This window comes from Podarcis tiliguerta (genome assembly GCF_965153285.1).
Source record: "Podarcis tiliguerta genome assembly, chromosome: 6".
Taxonomy (NCBI): Eukaryota; Metazoa; Chordata; class Lepidosauria; order Squamata; family Lacertidae; genus Podarcis; species Podarcis tiliguerta.
The window spans coordinates 9,624,938-9,642,021 of NC_139539.1; the positions used below are offsets into that span (position 1 = coordinate 9,624,938).

The following is a 17,084-nucleotide window of genomic DNA, read 5'->3' on the forward strand; positions in this document are numbered from 1 at the left end:
AGGACAAAGCAAATTAAAGAGATAATGATTCACCATCTTTGTGTAAACAAAGCATCAGCTTTTGTGGAAACATCTGCATGCTTTCCAACAGTTATCAGATAGAAAATAGATACGCTTCTGATGAAGTAGGCTGCACACTGGCTCAGCTCAGATACTGTAGCAATTCCAAACAATGGGCTTGTATCCAAAGCAGAGCTAAGTCACTCGCCCCATTGTTAGTGCAAGGACTTCTGCTTCCGCAATGGAGCTCCCCAGCTCTCCTCCCCCACTGCACACCCACTAAACCCAGAGCACATTTGGCATGGGAAAGGGCATGAGGAGAAAGGGGACTTCTGTTGCATGCATGGCTAAGAAAACTTAACTATGGTTTGGGGCAATGTGTGAATTGAAAGATGTAGCTAACCAGATGCTGTCTAGGTTTGTCATTGCTTTAAAAGCAGAGACATCACCTTGCCAACAAAGGTCTGTATAGTTAAAGTTATGGTTTTCTTAGTAGTGATGTAAGGAAGTAAGAGCTGGACCATAAAGAAGGCTGGTCGTGGAAGAATTGATGCTTTTGAATTCTGGTGCTGGAGGAGACTCTTGAGAGTCCCATGGGCTGCAAGAAGATCAAACCTCTCCATTCTTAAGGAAATCAGCCCTGAGTGCTCACTGGAAGGACAGATCGTGAAGTTGAGGCTCCAGTACTTTGGCCACCTCATGAGAAGAGAAGACTCCCTGGAAAAGACCTGATGCTGGGAAAGATGGAGGGCACAAGGAGAAGGGGACGGCAGAGGACGAGATGGTTGGACAGTGTTCTCGAAGCTACCAGCATGAGTTTGACCAAACTGCAGGAGGCACTGGAAGACAGGAGTGCCTGATGTGCTCTGGTCCATGGGGTCACGAAGAGTCGGACATGGCTAAATGACTAAACAACAACAATAAGCTAACCAGAATTGGAAATCGGGGTTGTCAGTGGCCTGTACCAAGTTTTATTGTCTGAAATTTAAGGCAGGTGCACTGCCTCTGGAAGGTATTGAGTCTAGAATCTACAGCACCAAGGAAATGGGAAATGGAAACAGACAACCAGCCTTCAACCATAGTTGGTATGTACATGTTAAGCATTGAGTTGAATAGGATCCAAAATGCAGCAGTCTGTTTGGTCCTAGAACAATAGGATCCAAAATGCAGCAGTCTGATTGGTCCGCAGGAGCCACCCAATCCAGCTCCAGGTGGAAGTGAATCCGCAACCTGATTGGCCTACAGGAGAATTCTGGAATTAGGCAATGACGTGGGGCCCATTGTGTAAATAATGTATATAAAGCAGACATTTTGGGGGGGGGACTGGCATTCCTCACTACTATGAGCTGAATAAACAGAATGAAATCCATACTCGAGTATATTTCAGTACATTTGGAAGCTCCATGGTTTGTGTGCCATAGTTCGCAGAAACCATGGTTTGTGTTATGTTCAAATAATGCTACTGTGGAGTGGATTAGGATAACAGCAGCAACAACAAAAATTATTATTTGTACCCTGCCTGTTTGACTGGGTTGCACCAGGCACTCTTGGAGGCTTCCAGCATACATAAAAACATTAAGCATATAAAAAATTCCCTATACGGGGCTGCCTTCAGAGGTCTTCTAAAGGTTGTATAGTTACTTATCTCCTTGGCATCTGATGGTAGGGAAGCTTTTAATGTTTGATGTATCACAGTATTTTAATATTCTTTTGGAAGCCGCCCAGAGTGGCTGGGGAAACCCAGCCAGATGGGCGGGGTATAAATAATAAATTATTATTATTATTATTATTATTATGGTAGGGCATTCCACAGGGTGGGTGCCACTACCGAGAAGGCCCTCTGCCTGGCTCCCTGTAACCTCACTTCTCGTGGTGAGGGAACTGCCAGAAGGCCCTCGGAGCTGGACCTCAGTGTCCGGGCTGAACGATGGGGGTGGATGAAAGTAAGCAGAATGAGTAAGTTGGGTGTGTTTGTCTTCCTGTTTCTATATTATTTCACATTCTGGTATATATTAGGGTCATTACCTATTTTAGCAGAAACCTCCTTCCATTTAGCCTACGTGCAAAAAACCACTAGAGCTATCTCAGAAATCTATGCTCTCCACCCTGTGAATTGGACCTTTTTGGCCTTCCCTTCTGCCTCTGGTATTTAGCATGCAAGAAGCAGAGCAGTGAAAATGGAGTCCTGATGTATTTTGCATATGTTACGGGTCTAGGACCTCCATGCTCTGGCACTCGATGATGATGTCACTGCCGAGTGCTAGAATTCAGAAGTCTCTGTGCACGTCCGGTGTACATATGAAAATCCAGGCGTTTTTTGAGCCCAGCAGGCTGGGAAACCAGCACAAAAGCAGTGATCACTGACCAATCTCAACCTATGAACAAGCCCTTTGATAAAGAATCTTAAGAATTGTTCAAAGAGAGAATTTCAGTAATTCCCCAGTAGAATATATAGTTAGAGCTCATGTCTAGTATGGAGAGCACACCAGGAAATAGTATGTAGAGTACAAAAAGGAAATGCTCAAAAGCCATAGCTGGAGGCCGTGCAAATACTCTGATATCTCCTTCCTTTAAAAACCACAACGTCTGCCTTTCAAGCAACACCTAAACCATGGGTAGGCAAACTAAGACCTGGGGGCCGGATCCGGCCCAATCACCTTCTAAATCCGGCTCACGGATGGTGTGGGAATCTGTGTGTTTTTACATGAGTAGAATGTGTGCTTTTATTTAAAATGCATCTCTGGGTTATTTGTGGGGCATAGGAATTCGTTCATTCCCCCTCCCCCATATAGTCTGGCCCCCCACAAGGTCTGAGGGACAGTGGACCGGTCCCCTGGCTGAAAAAGTTTGCTGGCCCCTGGTTTAAAACTATCTGTGCAACTCCACCGGCAAGAGACTGGCCACGAAATGAGGAAAAAAAGGTCCCCTGAGCCTTGTAATTTGCAAGACGGCCCAAATATTTACGTCACAGATATTACCAAAGTGTCTGACAAAGAACGTTTGCATACAAAAGCCAAATACACTTCCCACTGCCAGCTAAACACTTTCCTCCAATTCTTCCCAGGAACAATATCAGTGAAAAACAAAACAGACTTGTTGGTTGGTTGATTGGTTGAATGGGGAGAGAACAATTATTGACGTGCAAAGCTTTTCTGCCAAATGTCTTTGAACCTTTGTGCCTTTTTTTTTTTTTCCTCTTTCCATTTCAATTGCTTGTGAGAGATTGTGCTCAATGCATTTTGGTCTATCAACCTGACATGACCAATTGCAGGGCTGACTCACTTGGCAAATGAAAATTAGACTTTCACTCTTCGTTGTAAGAGTTGGGTTGCCTGTGCCTTTAAGTATACAAGGGTTGTGTATGCCCTCTCTAGTCCCTCAGCTTCTTTCTTGTTTCCTATTTGTTATTGAGATCCAGTGTGGTGTAGTGGTTCGAGTGCCGGACTCGGACCTGTGAGACCAGGGTTCAAATCCCCACTGAGGCATGGATCACTTGGAGGCAGTCGCTGCCTCTCAGCCTAACCTACCTCACAAGGCTGTTGTGAGAATAAAACGAGGAGGTAAAGAAACACGATGCCACCTTGGAGGGATCCTAGGATCTAGCCTTGTTCAGGGGCATTGCTCCTGTCAAAGTGCTTTTCCCTGGCTGGTACATGTCCTTGAACTGATAATACCCTCTTGCATGGCTGGCTGTAGAAACATCTGTGTGCATGGAAGTGCACCGAAACTTCTGGCTTTTGCAAGCTAGTTTATAACCTACTCTAAGAGCCTCCATCCTTGGGCTAAAGATGGTTGCCTGCCACTGAGTTAAAGGAGCATGACTGGAACATAACCAGTGATCACCAAAGTTGGATGAGAGGCTATCAAATCCACCACTGGTTTGTAATAAATGGACTTGACCCCAGACTTCTGGGTGGTGAGGTTAAACGGGGAAATTGATGTTTCGATGTGAATGATTTTTGGACTAGGGGGAAGGTGAGGTTTTGGATTTGTTAATGAGTGGGTCTGAGAATTGCTTTGTTTATTATTTGAGTATTTTTTTTAAGGGTGTTATGTTCTATGCAGTGTTTTTCTTCTAGAAAAAGAGGTGCCAGTATTCACCATAAAGTTGTTACAGTAAGTGCTACACTTTTAACCAGTGCTTTTCTTTTAGGGGAAAAAGGTGCCCGTACTGCGTACTCTTGAATATCCCCAGGAAAAAGCACTGGTTATATAAAATGTTGTTGTTGTTGTTTAGTCATTTAGTCATGTCCAATTCTTTGTGACCCCATGGACCAGAGCACAGTGTATTGTATAACACACACACACTGATCCCCACCCATGGTAATATGTATCTTTTTTTTTTTTTTTTTTTGCTGTAAATTGCTTGTAGACCTTTGGGTGACAAGTGGATAATAATATCACCAGTGTTGAAGCAATGATTCTTCAACATCAGCTTCGTTGGACTGGTCATGTTGTGTGGATGCCTGATTATCATCTTCCAAAGCAACTACTCTATTCCAAACTTAAAAATGGGAAGCGTAATGCTGGTGGTCAACAAAAGAGGTTTAAAGACTTTCTCAAGGCAAATGTTTAAAAATGTAGCATAAACACCTGACAACTGGGAAACACTGGCCTGAGAGTGCTCCAATTGGAGAACAGCCTTTACCAAAGGTGCCATGGTCTTTGAAGACGCTTGAACTCAGGACGAAAAGAAGAAACATGCTAAGAGGAAGGAAACCCTCACCATGATCAACTCCCACCCAGAAACCCATGTCCCCACTGTGAAAGGATGTGTGGATCCAGAATTGGCCTCCACAGTCACTGTTAAAACTGTGTTTATGGAAAACAATCTTACTTGGTTATGAGTCATCACCGAAGAAGAAGAAGAAGAAGAAGAAGAAGAAGTAGTTGTTTAGTAAATTAAAATGAAACTGACTGCAAGCACAAATGCACCAACCATATGCACACCTTACAATTAAAGTTCATCCAATGCACATGTGCTTTAAATGGGTATTAGGGGCATTTTAGATGTATGGCATGGACCTGCCCCTTGAGGTCTATGGGGAAGGGGAGCATTGGGAAGAGAGATCAAAGGTGGGTGTCTACCATCCATCCTTCCTTCCTTCCTCCCCAGGAGGCCTTTTCAAAACATTAGCCATAAATTTTGTTCCCAGTGCCAAGGGGTGGAAAAAAATATTCCTTTAAAAAACACACAATCACACTGCCAAATGGACACGGCATTTTCTTCCCAAGATAAGGGTATATAATGTTTCCGTTGCCAGGCACAAACATCTGTTGGCATTCCAAGGGGCTCATTTTGCATCTCTGGGAGAGATGGACATTTTGTCAAACCAGATCTCATACTCTTGAGAAACAGCAGCATTGCACAGCAGCTGTTGCAGAGGGATATGTTTCTTCGGAAATTGCAAATCCTTCAAAAGCATACTTTTCAGCTTTGATTGTATTTTAAAGAAAAAAAAGGGGTGGAGGAAAGGTCACCCCACAAAAGCTGCCTTTCTCACCCTGTCCCATGCTATTTCCTTTTTCTGACCTATCCGGGCTAGCATTAGAGATGCGATGGCCTGGCAATGCAGTTCTGGTTGGGTCCTAGAAGGAATCCCATAATAACCCAATCTCTTTTATATCCTGCCTTTCAGACCAACTTAGTGACTGACCCTGGGTGGAATTCAGAATTCGCCTTATGTGAAAAGAAGGTACTTCCATGCATGTAAAGGGCAGGAGGTCCTTAACTCCTGCATGTCTCCTCCTCCAGATGCAGTCAATGCCCATTCCAGATTCCATGCCATTCTGGAAGCACCCCTGACCTTTAGGAGTAGCTCAGAGAGGGACATGCAAAGGGCAGCCCCATCCTTTTATTTTTATTTTTTTAAGTTTTTTATTTATACAAAAAGAAAGACAAACAAACAAACAAAAAACACAAATACCAAATTATACACAAATTACAAAAATAACCATAGACACATAATATTCTTAGCAAACAATAAAACATCTATTGTTCTTAACACTAAAGACCCAACCTCCCGTCTATTCCATACTTCAAATTCATATTACTTATTGCCAATACACATTTTTTCTTATAATTAAACTTATTCTCATTAAATCTAATTTCTTATATCTACCTTACAACTATTACTGAAGTTCCTCAAATGCTGCAACAGAATTTAAACTACTATATTTATTTTTCAGATATTCTTTGAAAACCTCCCATTTAGAAACAAATTCCTGTTTTGATTTATTCTTTATTTTTTCTGATAAACCATCTAATTCAGCATATTCTGTCAGCTTTTGGATCCAATCTTGAATAGAGGGGATTTCATTACTCTTCCATTTTGCTGCGATCAAAACTCTTGCTGCCGCCTTTTAAAGTGGACTCTGGACTCAAGCTTTCCTCCTTTCAGAGTTCCAAAAGAATGGCGATAGCTCTTGAAATTTGCTCAGTTGGCTAGGACAAGGTCTAGCCATTCCTGCCTTTCAATTCCAAAAGCAGCCAGCCAGATCAACCAAGACATGAAAATACAGTCGTACTTTGGATCTCGAACACCCTGGAACTCGGACGTTTTTGCTACTGAACGCCACAAACCCAGAAGTGATTGTTCCAGTTTGTGAATGTTCTTTTGGAACCCAAGCCTCTGATGGGGCTACCGCTGCTTCCAATTGGCTGCAGGAGCTTCCTGCAGCCAATCAGAAGCCACAATTTGGTTTTCGAACATTTTGGAAGTTGAACGGACTTCTGGAATATATTCTGTTCAACTTCCAAGGTACAACTGTGATGGCAATCTGTTCCCCAACATCAGGAAAGAAGTGAAATAAAGGGATTCACATAAATAATTTATCACCTACATGTTGTCCATAGAACATAGCATCTCCTCATGTGACTCTTGAACACTTTCAAAAGTAGCAGAGAGCTAGTTCCATTCATTCTCAAGCCACAGGCACAAAGTGGCATGTTTATGGGAAATAGCTTGGGTTTTTGTCAGGTATACTGAAGGGCAGGCTTGTAGTAGGAGCCCTGCAAGAGAACTGTATATAACCTTGGGTGGATCTAGACACAGGAAAACCCCCCACTATAAATAAGTCAAAAATTAGATCGTTGTGACAAAAGAAAGAAATCCCTATGAATAATCGCATTTTAAAATTTACTGCTCTCTGGTGCCATCTGGTGTTGTGTGTTTATAGTGCATTCAAATAGCTGTTTCTCAAGTAGCTGAGTCCGTTGTTAATAAACCAATTAAGTTTCAAACCGCTCTGTGGTGTTTCAATTGCATACTCCAGGATCAACAGAAAATATCTTGGGAACACCCAAGTCTGGAGAGGAAAGGCACACATACCCTCAAACATTTCTCTGATGAAAATAGGGGCGTCCTATTCAACAACAACAACAATTTTATTATGTATACCCTGGCCATTTGGCTGGGTTGTTCCAGTCACTCTGGGCAGCTTCCAGCATATATTAAGAACATAATAAAACCTTAAACATTAAAAAGCTTCCCTATACAGCGTTGCCTTCAGATGTCTTCTAAAGGTTGTAAAGTTACTTATCCCCTTGGCTTGGGGGTTGCATAACTCCATAACCTCCAACATTTCTCCAATGAAAATAGGGCCATCCTAAGGAAAAGTGGGACATTCTGGGATCAAATTAAAAATCAGGACAGCTTGTCTAAATCTGGGATGTCCCTGGAGAGCAGGGACACTTGGAGGGTCTGAGACAGATTATGGAACTGAGAAACGACATGAAATTTGATGTCCATATAAGCTTGAAATGTTTTGTGCGTAAACAGAGGTCACACAAAAAGCAGTTTTTTCTTCACTTTAATACTTGTGCGCATTAGGAATCCTGCCAGAGGCCTGAAGACAACTGATCTCACATACACGGAAGAAGAAACAAGAAGTTGTGGTCTAATGCACACATACGCCCTGGGTTGGGGCAGAATGAATAAGTCAGTTTATGGTTGCTGCTGCAAAGTTGCCTAAAGCAAGATTCAAAATGAGTTTGGGGATTCCCCGCATTGGCAAAACATTGCATGAATTGAGAGGGAAGTCAGAGGATTTCCAGCAAGGCTAGTAAAATATGTCAGAGGAGTGATGCGGAGTTCCTTTACCAACACTATTTATGCAATTCCATAAGAAAAGTTTCTCTGGGCAGCTTATGGTAAATAAGGAAGAAATGTTTTTAAAACTACAAAATAAATATGTAAAACCACAAAATGAACAGAAACATAGATACAGCAAAAACAAAAATTATTGCACCCCCCAAATTCAAAGCAGATTTAAAACTGATAGGCCCAATCCACCATTTCCTCCAGTTCCTTTATTCAACAGTGGCACTCAGTTCCAGTGCAGCCAATCCTTTGTTAGTACCACCCCTATTATGAAAGCACTTCTGGCGGGATGAGGGCAGTTGAGGGAGATTTTCGACAGGGCAAGCAACATTTTCCGGGAGTGTTCGCATTCCGACCCTTACAAAATAAGGTGGACGCTAGTCAGGAGGTATAAACCTCCCTCTCTCTCTCTCTGTTTGGGATGGGTGGAGAAGATATGGCTTGCACCATTCACAATGACATTGTAGTTAAGGTCAAGCTGATGACAGATGCACATTGCCATTGTGCATGACTAGCAGAGATCACGAGAACGGATAGCGATTTCTCTGAAGCCTTAGGCATGTTTCCACTGGAGGCTTGCTCCAACGATGACCCTTTTTAAGCAGCTCAACTTGCTACTACAATCAGGGGCGGAGGAAGGAAGGTGTGGTGGGTGCAGGCCACCCTGGGTGTCACCACTGTGGGGGTGACAAAATGCCGGGTGGCACTCACTGCAGGGCCTGCAGCATGCCCAAGCCACATGTCTCTCCTGGGAGACATGCGGTAGCTTGGGCATGCGCAGGCTCCATGCTGCCCAAACCCCCCAGCTGTAGAGCGGCTGAGTGGGAGGAGGAAGGCAGACTCTGGAGGCCCCACGTCGTGCCCCGCCCCTATGGGCAGCTCCCTCTGCCCTCGCGCTGTCCCCAAGCGCCCAAGCCGCTTCTTCTGCTGCTGAATACAGTTAGAATTGGGGAGGGGGAACCTGTGTAAAGAGGTTTTTCAACACTTTGGGTGTGTGGGGATCCTAAGCCACGCCTTTTCTACCCGGGCTGTCGGTGGATAAGGAGCAGCAGGGGCCAAGCCTTGTAACGCTGTTACCACTGCCAAAATGATTTCCAAACTTCACGTGACAATTTACTGAGAGAATATGGAGGCTGCCGACATTAGAACCCGCTGGATTTGCCCACGGGGCAGGAGACCTCCTGGGAACCTGCATGAATCACAGGATCATAGAATTGTAGAGTTTGAAGGGCCATGTAGTCCAACCCCCTGCAATTCCGTCTTGACTTCCATAATGGGGAAAAGGCGAAATATTAGTTAATTAATCAATTAATTAAAAAAAATCAAATATAGCAGTGGCGTAGCGTGGGTTGTCAGCACCCGGGGCAAGGCAAGTAATTTGCGCCCCCTAACCCGTGGATTTGCACCCCCTAACCCTAACCCCCAGATGTTGCGCCCAGTGCGGCCGGCCCCCCCTGCACCCCCCACGCTACGCTGCTGAAATATAGAACTAAATAGATTGAGAACCTGAAGGTTTCTTTTAATGGCACAGGTTGCTATAACCTTGCTGATACCAGATGTAAGTGCTTTGTGTTTTATTAATAGTTTCATGTAAGTACCCAGAGGTTTTCAAACTTTTTGAGACCATAGCTCCCTTAACCGGCTACAATCTTTCTGCTGCACCCCTGTGGGGCTTAGGAGCCCAGTTATGTCACCCCTTGCCTGCTGAGCTAGCAGCCCCTTACCCCTTTTCAAAGCACCTTCCCTTGTGGAGTGTTCCCTCAGCCTCCTCTCCTTTCCCCTCTCCTTGGGAGTCCTCCGGGCAGCTGCTACTGCCATCCCGGGTCTCTAAGCTGCTCCCCACCCCCACCCCAAGGAGAGTTGCCTCCCAGAGGCACCCTTCGCCTGCAGAGCTAATAGCCAGGACTGCTGCAACAAACAGCTGTGCAAGCCTTTGGGAGGCAGAAACGTGAGAGGGAATCAGAAGGAAAGAGGGACAGAGGCCAATGTTGCCCTTGGCACCTAGGGTGCCACAGCACATTGGTTGAAAACCACTCCTTCAGAGTATGGTTTCTGGGAACCTCTCATTTTGCTGCTGCAAATTACAAAGAGTGTTTTTTTACTGCATCCATTAGCCTCATGACTATTGCCTCTCATGCACCATGATTATGTGAGTAATCCCAAACTCCTGGAGAGGGCAGCTACATGGCCATTGCATGGCGTGGATCTCCCCTGCTGAGAGCACAGAGTGAGGTCCACAGCCACAGGCTCTGCCACGGGTGCAGCACTGCTGCCAGTGTTCCATGGATTGGGTCTGTTGTGGGGAAAGCCCTTGGATCCACTAGATCAGGGGTCAGCAACCTTTTTCAGCTGTGGGCCGGTCCACCGTCCCTCAGGCCATGTGGTGGGCCGGACTATATTTTGAAGGGGGGAAAATGAACGAATTCCTATGCCCCACAAATAACCCAGAGATGCATTTTAAATAAAAGGGCACATTCTACTCATGTAAAAACACGCTGGTTCCCAGACCGTCTGATTGGGCCACATCTGGCCCCTGGGCCTTAGGTTGCCTACCCCTGCACTAGATTCAAAGCTCCACTCACTTCCCCCGACGTGTCCTCAGAAAGACCAGAAGGTATACCAGCCTCAGAGCTGGCATTTCTTCCCTCTCATTAGTATAAAAAAATAAAAAGACTGAAAAATAAAAAGATTGAAAACCCACTCACCGACCAGTCTTCTCCCTGCCTAGTGCAGGCCAGTGAAGAGGCGGAATATCTCAGTCAGTAAAGCGTGAGACTCTTAATCTCAGGGGTTTAGCCTCACGCTGGGCAAAAGATTCCTGCAAAACAGGGGGCTGGACTAGATGACCCTCATGGTCCCTTCCAGCTCTAAAATGATATATGATTCTCCTTCCAAACCTGCTACGAATGGTTTGTCCATCTCTTCATGCTCCACTCGCTATTGTCTGAGCTGAATTTCCCCACATGTGATTCAGTTTCCCCCCAACCAACCAAGTGACCTCACTCAAGGTTCTGCACTTTCAATCTGAATGAAATAGAGACCTTTCATGAGTCACCTCCAGCTCCCACCTACCCACAGACAATTAGCCATGAGTACTAGTGATGCACAAGAGCATGAGAAACCTCAAGTGCCTCTGCGATTAGGTTGTTTGTTCAACTTATCTCACGAAAGCCTCCCCCTCAAGCGAGGTCGGGAATAACCCAACCCTGTGCTACTGCTAGGTGCACTTAACCACATTGATTTAATTGGGCTTGTGCATGGCTGAATTTGCAGAAGAGCTTTCCATTAGTTGTCGCCCAGCTGCAAGCGAAGTTTCAGAGCTAGCCAACTATTTTGTCTGGCAAGGCTCCTGAGCCTTTCACAGCTGAAGCGCAGTGGGAAATAGGGCATATGAAACTTTTGTTGTGTGGGAAATCTTCACATGCTGCAGAAATATTATTATTATTATTAAAGGTAAAGGTACCCCTGCCCGTACGGGCCAATCTTGCCAGACTCTAGGGTTGTGCGCCCATCTCACTTAAGAGGCCGGGGGCCAGCGCTGTCCGCAGACACTTCCGGGTCACGTGGCCAGCATGACATCACTGCTCTGGCAAGCCAGAGCCACACACGGAACGCCATTTACCTTCCCGCTAGTAAGCGGTCCCTATTTATCTACTTGCACCCGGGGGTGCTTTTGAACTGCTAGGTTGGCAGGCGCTGGGACTGAGCAACGGGAGCGCACCCCGCCGCGGGGATTCGAACCACCGACCTGACGATCAGCAAGTCTAGGCGCTGAGGTTTTACCCACAGCGCCACCCGCGTCCCTATTGGCTATTATTATTATTACTTGCGTCCCTATTATTATTATTACTTGCATTTAAAGACACAGGAGCCTTGCCAGGAAAAAAAGTTGGCAGCCCCTTTTGCATTTCGCATTTCAGAGCGAGGCAGCCATGAAATATGCAACCTTCCAGCTGCAGTTTGCAAAGCTGGCCTCCAAGAAGGCATGATGCCAGAGTTTACTTCTTCATAGTTCAGTCTATGTTCATTGCATCCCTGCACATCCAAACACTTCCCCAGCTGCACAAGAGCCAGTTCCCAAAGAATCAGGATCCTACTAGTTTTAGAGGCCCCAGCTGACGGCGATGACAATTTCAACATATTACCTGCCCTTCATCGTAAGGGTGGGTGACAACAATTTGAAATACAACTCTAAAACCATTTCAAATATTACAGTTCCCCAAATAGGGTGTTGCCTGTGGTCAAGACAATGTTGCGTGTTCCCAAGTCTTTTTTCTCCCTTGTGAATCATCTGAAGACACCGACTAGGACCAAAAGGGTGCATAGCTCTATCTACCGGAAGACACAAGGGTGAGCAATGGGGCCAAGAACTAATCAATCAGCTGCGGGCTGCATTTAGCTCCAAGGCTGCCAGTTGCCTATCAGTGGGCTTAGGCAACCACTTAAGGCCGGTCCCACACCCACACCCACGCACATGCGGTGTGTGTGTGTGTACGAGCCCGGTGCCCTCAAATGCTTCACAAGGGTCGTGTGAACGTGCCCTCCGGCTGCCAGTTGCAGTTCCCACGACTTCTCCAGCGCAACCACCCTGGGGCTCTCCACGTCCCACAAACGGGGCGGGCGGGGGGCTTCATTTCATTGCAATATGCAGCACCACGTCGCTCCACAAGGCCGATCGGTGGCCGAGGAGAGTCGGCTACCCGGTTTCTCCAAACCAGCGGAGCGGGGGAAGCAGCAGCCCGCGGCTTCCTGTGCGTGTCGGCGAGCAGCCGCAGAAGCGGAGCGCACAGGTGGATGACCGAACATAACCCCGGGCGGCAGACGCTAGAGACCCGCGAGCGCGCCTCCCCCGCGCCCCTCCCTCCTCCGAGTCGCCGCAATTCAATTAAGCGCCTAACCTGCCCCCGCCCTCGAGAACCCCTCCCTCCAGCCACATCCCTCTCTCTTTCTCTCCCGCATCGCCAAGCGTTTCCCCCCGGCAGCTCCTCAAAGGCAGGAAGGCAAGGCAGGGACCCCACCACCACCCCGTGGGGGATTGGGGGTGCTGCTGCTGCTGCGCGTCGCTTCCCACGCTCCCACGTGGGCTGGCAGCCGCAGTGAATCCGGATTGTCAGAACACGGGGGAGACCCAGCCTCTCCGTCCCTGCCGGAGCGCAGCCTTATCCCAGGGGCAGAGAGAGAGAGACTGCCTTGCAAGTCCCACGTTCAATATACAGTGGTACCTCAGCTTAAGTACTTAATTCGTTCCGTAGGTCCGTACTTAACCTGGAACTGTTCTTAACCTGAAGCACCACTTTAGCTAATGGGGCCTCCTGCTGCTGCCGCGCCACCGGAGCACAATTTCCGTTCTCATCCTGAAGCAAAGTTCTTAACCTGAAGCAATATTTCTGGGTTAGCGGAGTCTGTAACCTGAAGCGGCTGTAACCCGAGGTACCGCTGTACTCCTAGGGGCCAAGGGGTCTCCCCCCCTAAAATATTTGAGGGGGCCGGGCCCGTCCAAAATTCATGAGCACTGCTATTCATGCACCGCGTCATATGGTCGATTATGCGGGCGCGGCTTACTCCCCCCAGTGGCGTAGCGTGGGTTGTCAGCACCCGGGGCAAGGCAAGTAATTTGCGCCCCCTAACCCGTGGATTTGCGCCCCCTAACCCCCAGATGTTGCGCCAGGTGCCGCCGGCCCCCCCTGCACCCCCCACGCTACGCCACTGACTCCCCCCCAATATTTTATCCAAGTTGGTACCCCTGGTTTGGTGAGACGCCTACCTGAGACGCTGGAGAACAGCTGCCAGTCCGTGTAGACGATACTGAGCTAAGATGGGCCAACGGTCTAACGCGGTATAAGGCAGCTTCCAATGTTTATTAGAGGGCGCCCCTTTTGACGCACGTCTAGACTACTGCCTAATCGCCATTGAGGGCTGACCCTTCTCCATTTCCTTGCCAGTTTCGAAAGAGATTGAGGACCACCGCGATTGCTCTGACCCTCCCTATCAAAACCCATTCAGAACATTCTGTAGTTCTGATTTTTTTAAAAAAAAACAAGAAAAAATCTTGATTGTTTTTGCAGCCCCGTCTTTCCAAACACAGCCCCTCACTCTGGGATAGCTCAGTCGATAAAGCATGAGACTCTTAATCTCAGCGTTGTGGGTCCGAGCCCCACTCGAGCCCGAAAGATTCCTGCATTGGGTTGGACTAGATGATCCTCGGGGTTCCTTCCAACTCTACAATTCTAAAATTTTATACGTGGTAGCCCATCTCGCCCCTTTCCCTCTTTCACAGTCAGGGAGCCCCCCACCAAAGTAATTCCTCGGGGGTTTAAACTCCAAAGGCGATTCTCCCCCCCCTCGCGCGCATTGGAAGGTGTAAAGGCAGCGTTTCTGAACATGTGCAGAGCGCATCTCCCTGAGGCGCCAGAACCAGCCCTCATACCTCGAGAAAAGGGAGTCAAAAGGTAGATTTTTGATTATTATTTTTTAAGGCACTGAAGAATGCAAGCGTCGCAGCTCCATTCAAGCAAACCGGGTTCCAAAATAACTCAGCCACCTGATCCGCCTCGCCCTCGCCAGAAATGTTCCGCCGCACAAAGAAAGACCGAGGAGATCGCTGGGTTTGCGAGGAAACCCCCGTCGCTTCCCCTGTTCATTCCCCTATTCACCAGACATCTCAGCCCCCTCGCCAGCCCACAGCAACTCCTCGGCTGATGCTGAATCATATATCCAGGGCTTCTTGGTTGGGCTGGGCAGATGTGCGGCGGCGGACGCGCGCGCCAGATCCCCACCCCACGGATCTGTCCTCTCCCCACCCCAGACACAACCCAAATTCCCCCATCAGGAGACAGTAGCTGATGCCCACAGTACGACGTGACAAAGGAAAAACTGGCGAGGTTCTCAGGCATTCTCTCCCCAGTCCATATAGACATTCATTCATGGTCTCTTTTTCCCCCTGGGTGGGGGGATTCCACTTCTCACGTGTGGATTTGGTCCCGATCATCGGAAACACGCACGCTTTCCTCCCTCTCTCTTTCAACCACCCTTCCCTGCCTGCCTTCCCTCTGACTCACAACAACGGCTCCTCATCCGACCGTATTTGCCCCTCTCGGACTGGACATTTGTTAAACGCAGAGTCCACAGGGTGCGCGCGTGTTTATAGGGATCAGGATCACACCTCTGATCCTTCTTGGAGTCTAGCAGGAAAACAGGCTGGCCAGCATGCATTTTTTCTTCTTCTAAGCCCACTACTAACAATATTACATATACAGCATCGCAAATTGCCGTCCGAATTTCTCAAGACCACCCGTTGCGTTCCCCATCCCTCATCCCGTCTACCTGGTCGGATTTGGTGTGTGTGTTTTTTGGCGGGGTGGGGACCCCGGAGATGCTGCTCCTCTCTCTTCCTTAATCAGTTCTTCATCTCTCTCTTTCTCCCCTCCCTTCCATTCAATCCCTCTTTAATCCCACCCACCTGGCATGACTGATGCTTCACCAAGCCAACCCAGGCGCCTCTGAGGTGGTGGCCTTATCTTAGCCGAGCCAATGGCGAAGAAGCCGGCACGTACCTTTGAACCGAAAGTGACAGCTCCTAGAGTACGTGTGTGGCTGCAGATAATAATAAGCGCGCCGGGGGAGGAAGGGCTTACAGAGGCGAGGCGAGGAGGGGAGGAATCAGGGCAGAGCCAAGACGAGGTGAAGGAAGGTGGGAAACAAGCCACGCGCAGGGAGCAGATTCAGGCACAACATGAACTTGTGGAACTCCCTGCAACAAGATTAACGTGGCAGGGGAGTAATGCATGGGCAGTAGATTCAGAGAAGGCGCAAAATTAACTGGTGACATTTCCTGCAATAATGTTTAAGCCCCATCCATGGACAGTAGATTCAGGGCATGGACAAAATTAACTTGTGGAACACCCTGCAGCAAGATTTGGTGCTGGTGTTGTTGTTTAGTCGTTTAGTCGTGTCCGACTCATCGTGACCCCATGGACCAGAGCACGCCAGGCACTCCTGTCTTCCACTGCCTCCCGCAGTTTGGTCAAACTCATGCTGGTAGCTTCGAGAACACTGTCCAACCATCTCGTCCTCTGTGTTCCCCTTCTCCTTGTGCCCTCCATCTTTCCCAACATCAGGGTCTTTTCCAGGGAGTCTTCTCTTCTCATGAGGTGGCCAAAGTATTGGAGCCTCAGCTTCACGATCTGTCCTTCCAGTGAGCACTCAGGGCTGATTTCCTTCAGAATGGATAGGTTTGATCTTCTTGCAGTCCATGGGACTCTCAAGAGTCTCCTCCAGCACCATCATTCAAAAGCATCAATTCTTCAGAGATCAGCCTTCTTTACGGTCCAGCTCTCACTTCTATACATCACTACTGGGAAAACCATGGCTTTAACTACGGACCTTTGTCAGCAAGGTGATGTCTCTGCTTTTTAAGATGCTGTCTAGGTTTGTCGTTGCTTTTCTCCCAAGAAGCAGGCGTCGTTTAATTTCGTGACTGCTGTCACCAGTGCTGGTATCCTGCATCAATTACACTGAGTGTGCTGGGCCCATTGTAAGGTACCTAGCATTTGATATCCAGCCCAGATGTGCATGATGAGTCTGTTTGGTTCTTTACAGCCAGTGTGGGGTTGACCCACATCTCTAACCAGGCTATTGCCAGAGATGACTTTGAAAGGGAGCCAGAATAAATGCAGGAACAGCTAAGAAGTGGCTGTAGAAAAAATAGAATTGTAGAGTTAGAAGGGACCTCAAGGGTCATTTAGTCCAACACCTCCATTTTCCAGGGCAGTGGGCAACTGGACAACTGGACAACAGTGTGGGGCAGGGAGCTTTTGCTTTCTAGCTCTGCTTATGGGTTTCCCAGATCTATCTGACTGTCCGTCGTTGGAAACAGGAATCCTGGCTAGGTGGGGCTGATCCAGCTCAGCGAATGTTCTTAACATATAATTCATACCATAGAATGTGACACTGGATGCAAGTTAAGATGGTATTTTTTCAAAA

At 47.5% G+C, this 17,084-nt stretch overlaps 1 protein-coding gene and 1 long non-coding RNA gene across 4 annotated transcripts in view; one reads left to right on the forward strand and one right to left on the reverse strand.

Annotated features, from left to right (window-relative positions):
• The window catches only part of SLCO4A1 (solute carrier organic anion transporter family member 4A1), a 58,895-nt gene extending 43,382 nt beyond the window's left edge, over positions 1 to 15,513 (reverse strand). The window contains exon 1 of one of the 3 annotated variants that reach the window (XM_083447367.1): positions 15,426 to 15,513. The gene's annotated coding sequence lies outside the window, so the exon portion shown is untranslated. Of the gene's footprint in view, positions 1 to 6,528; positions 6,592 to 13,866; positions 13,983 to 15,425 lie in introns of those variants that run through there. The other 2 variants (XM_083447365.1, XM_083447368.1) reach the window with 2 other exon arrangements.
• The window catches only part of LOC310680771, a 506,863-nt gene that overhangs the window by 360,524 nt on the left and 129,255 nt on the right, over positions 1 to 17,084 (forward strand). The window lies entirely within an intron of this gene.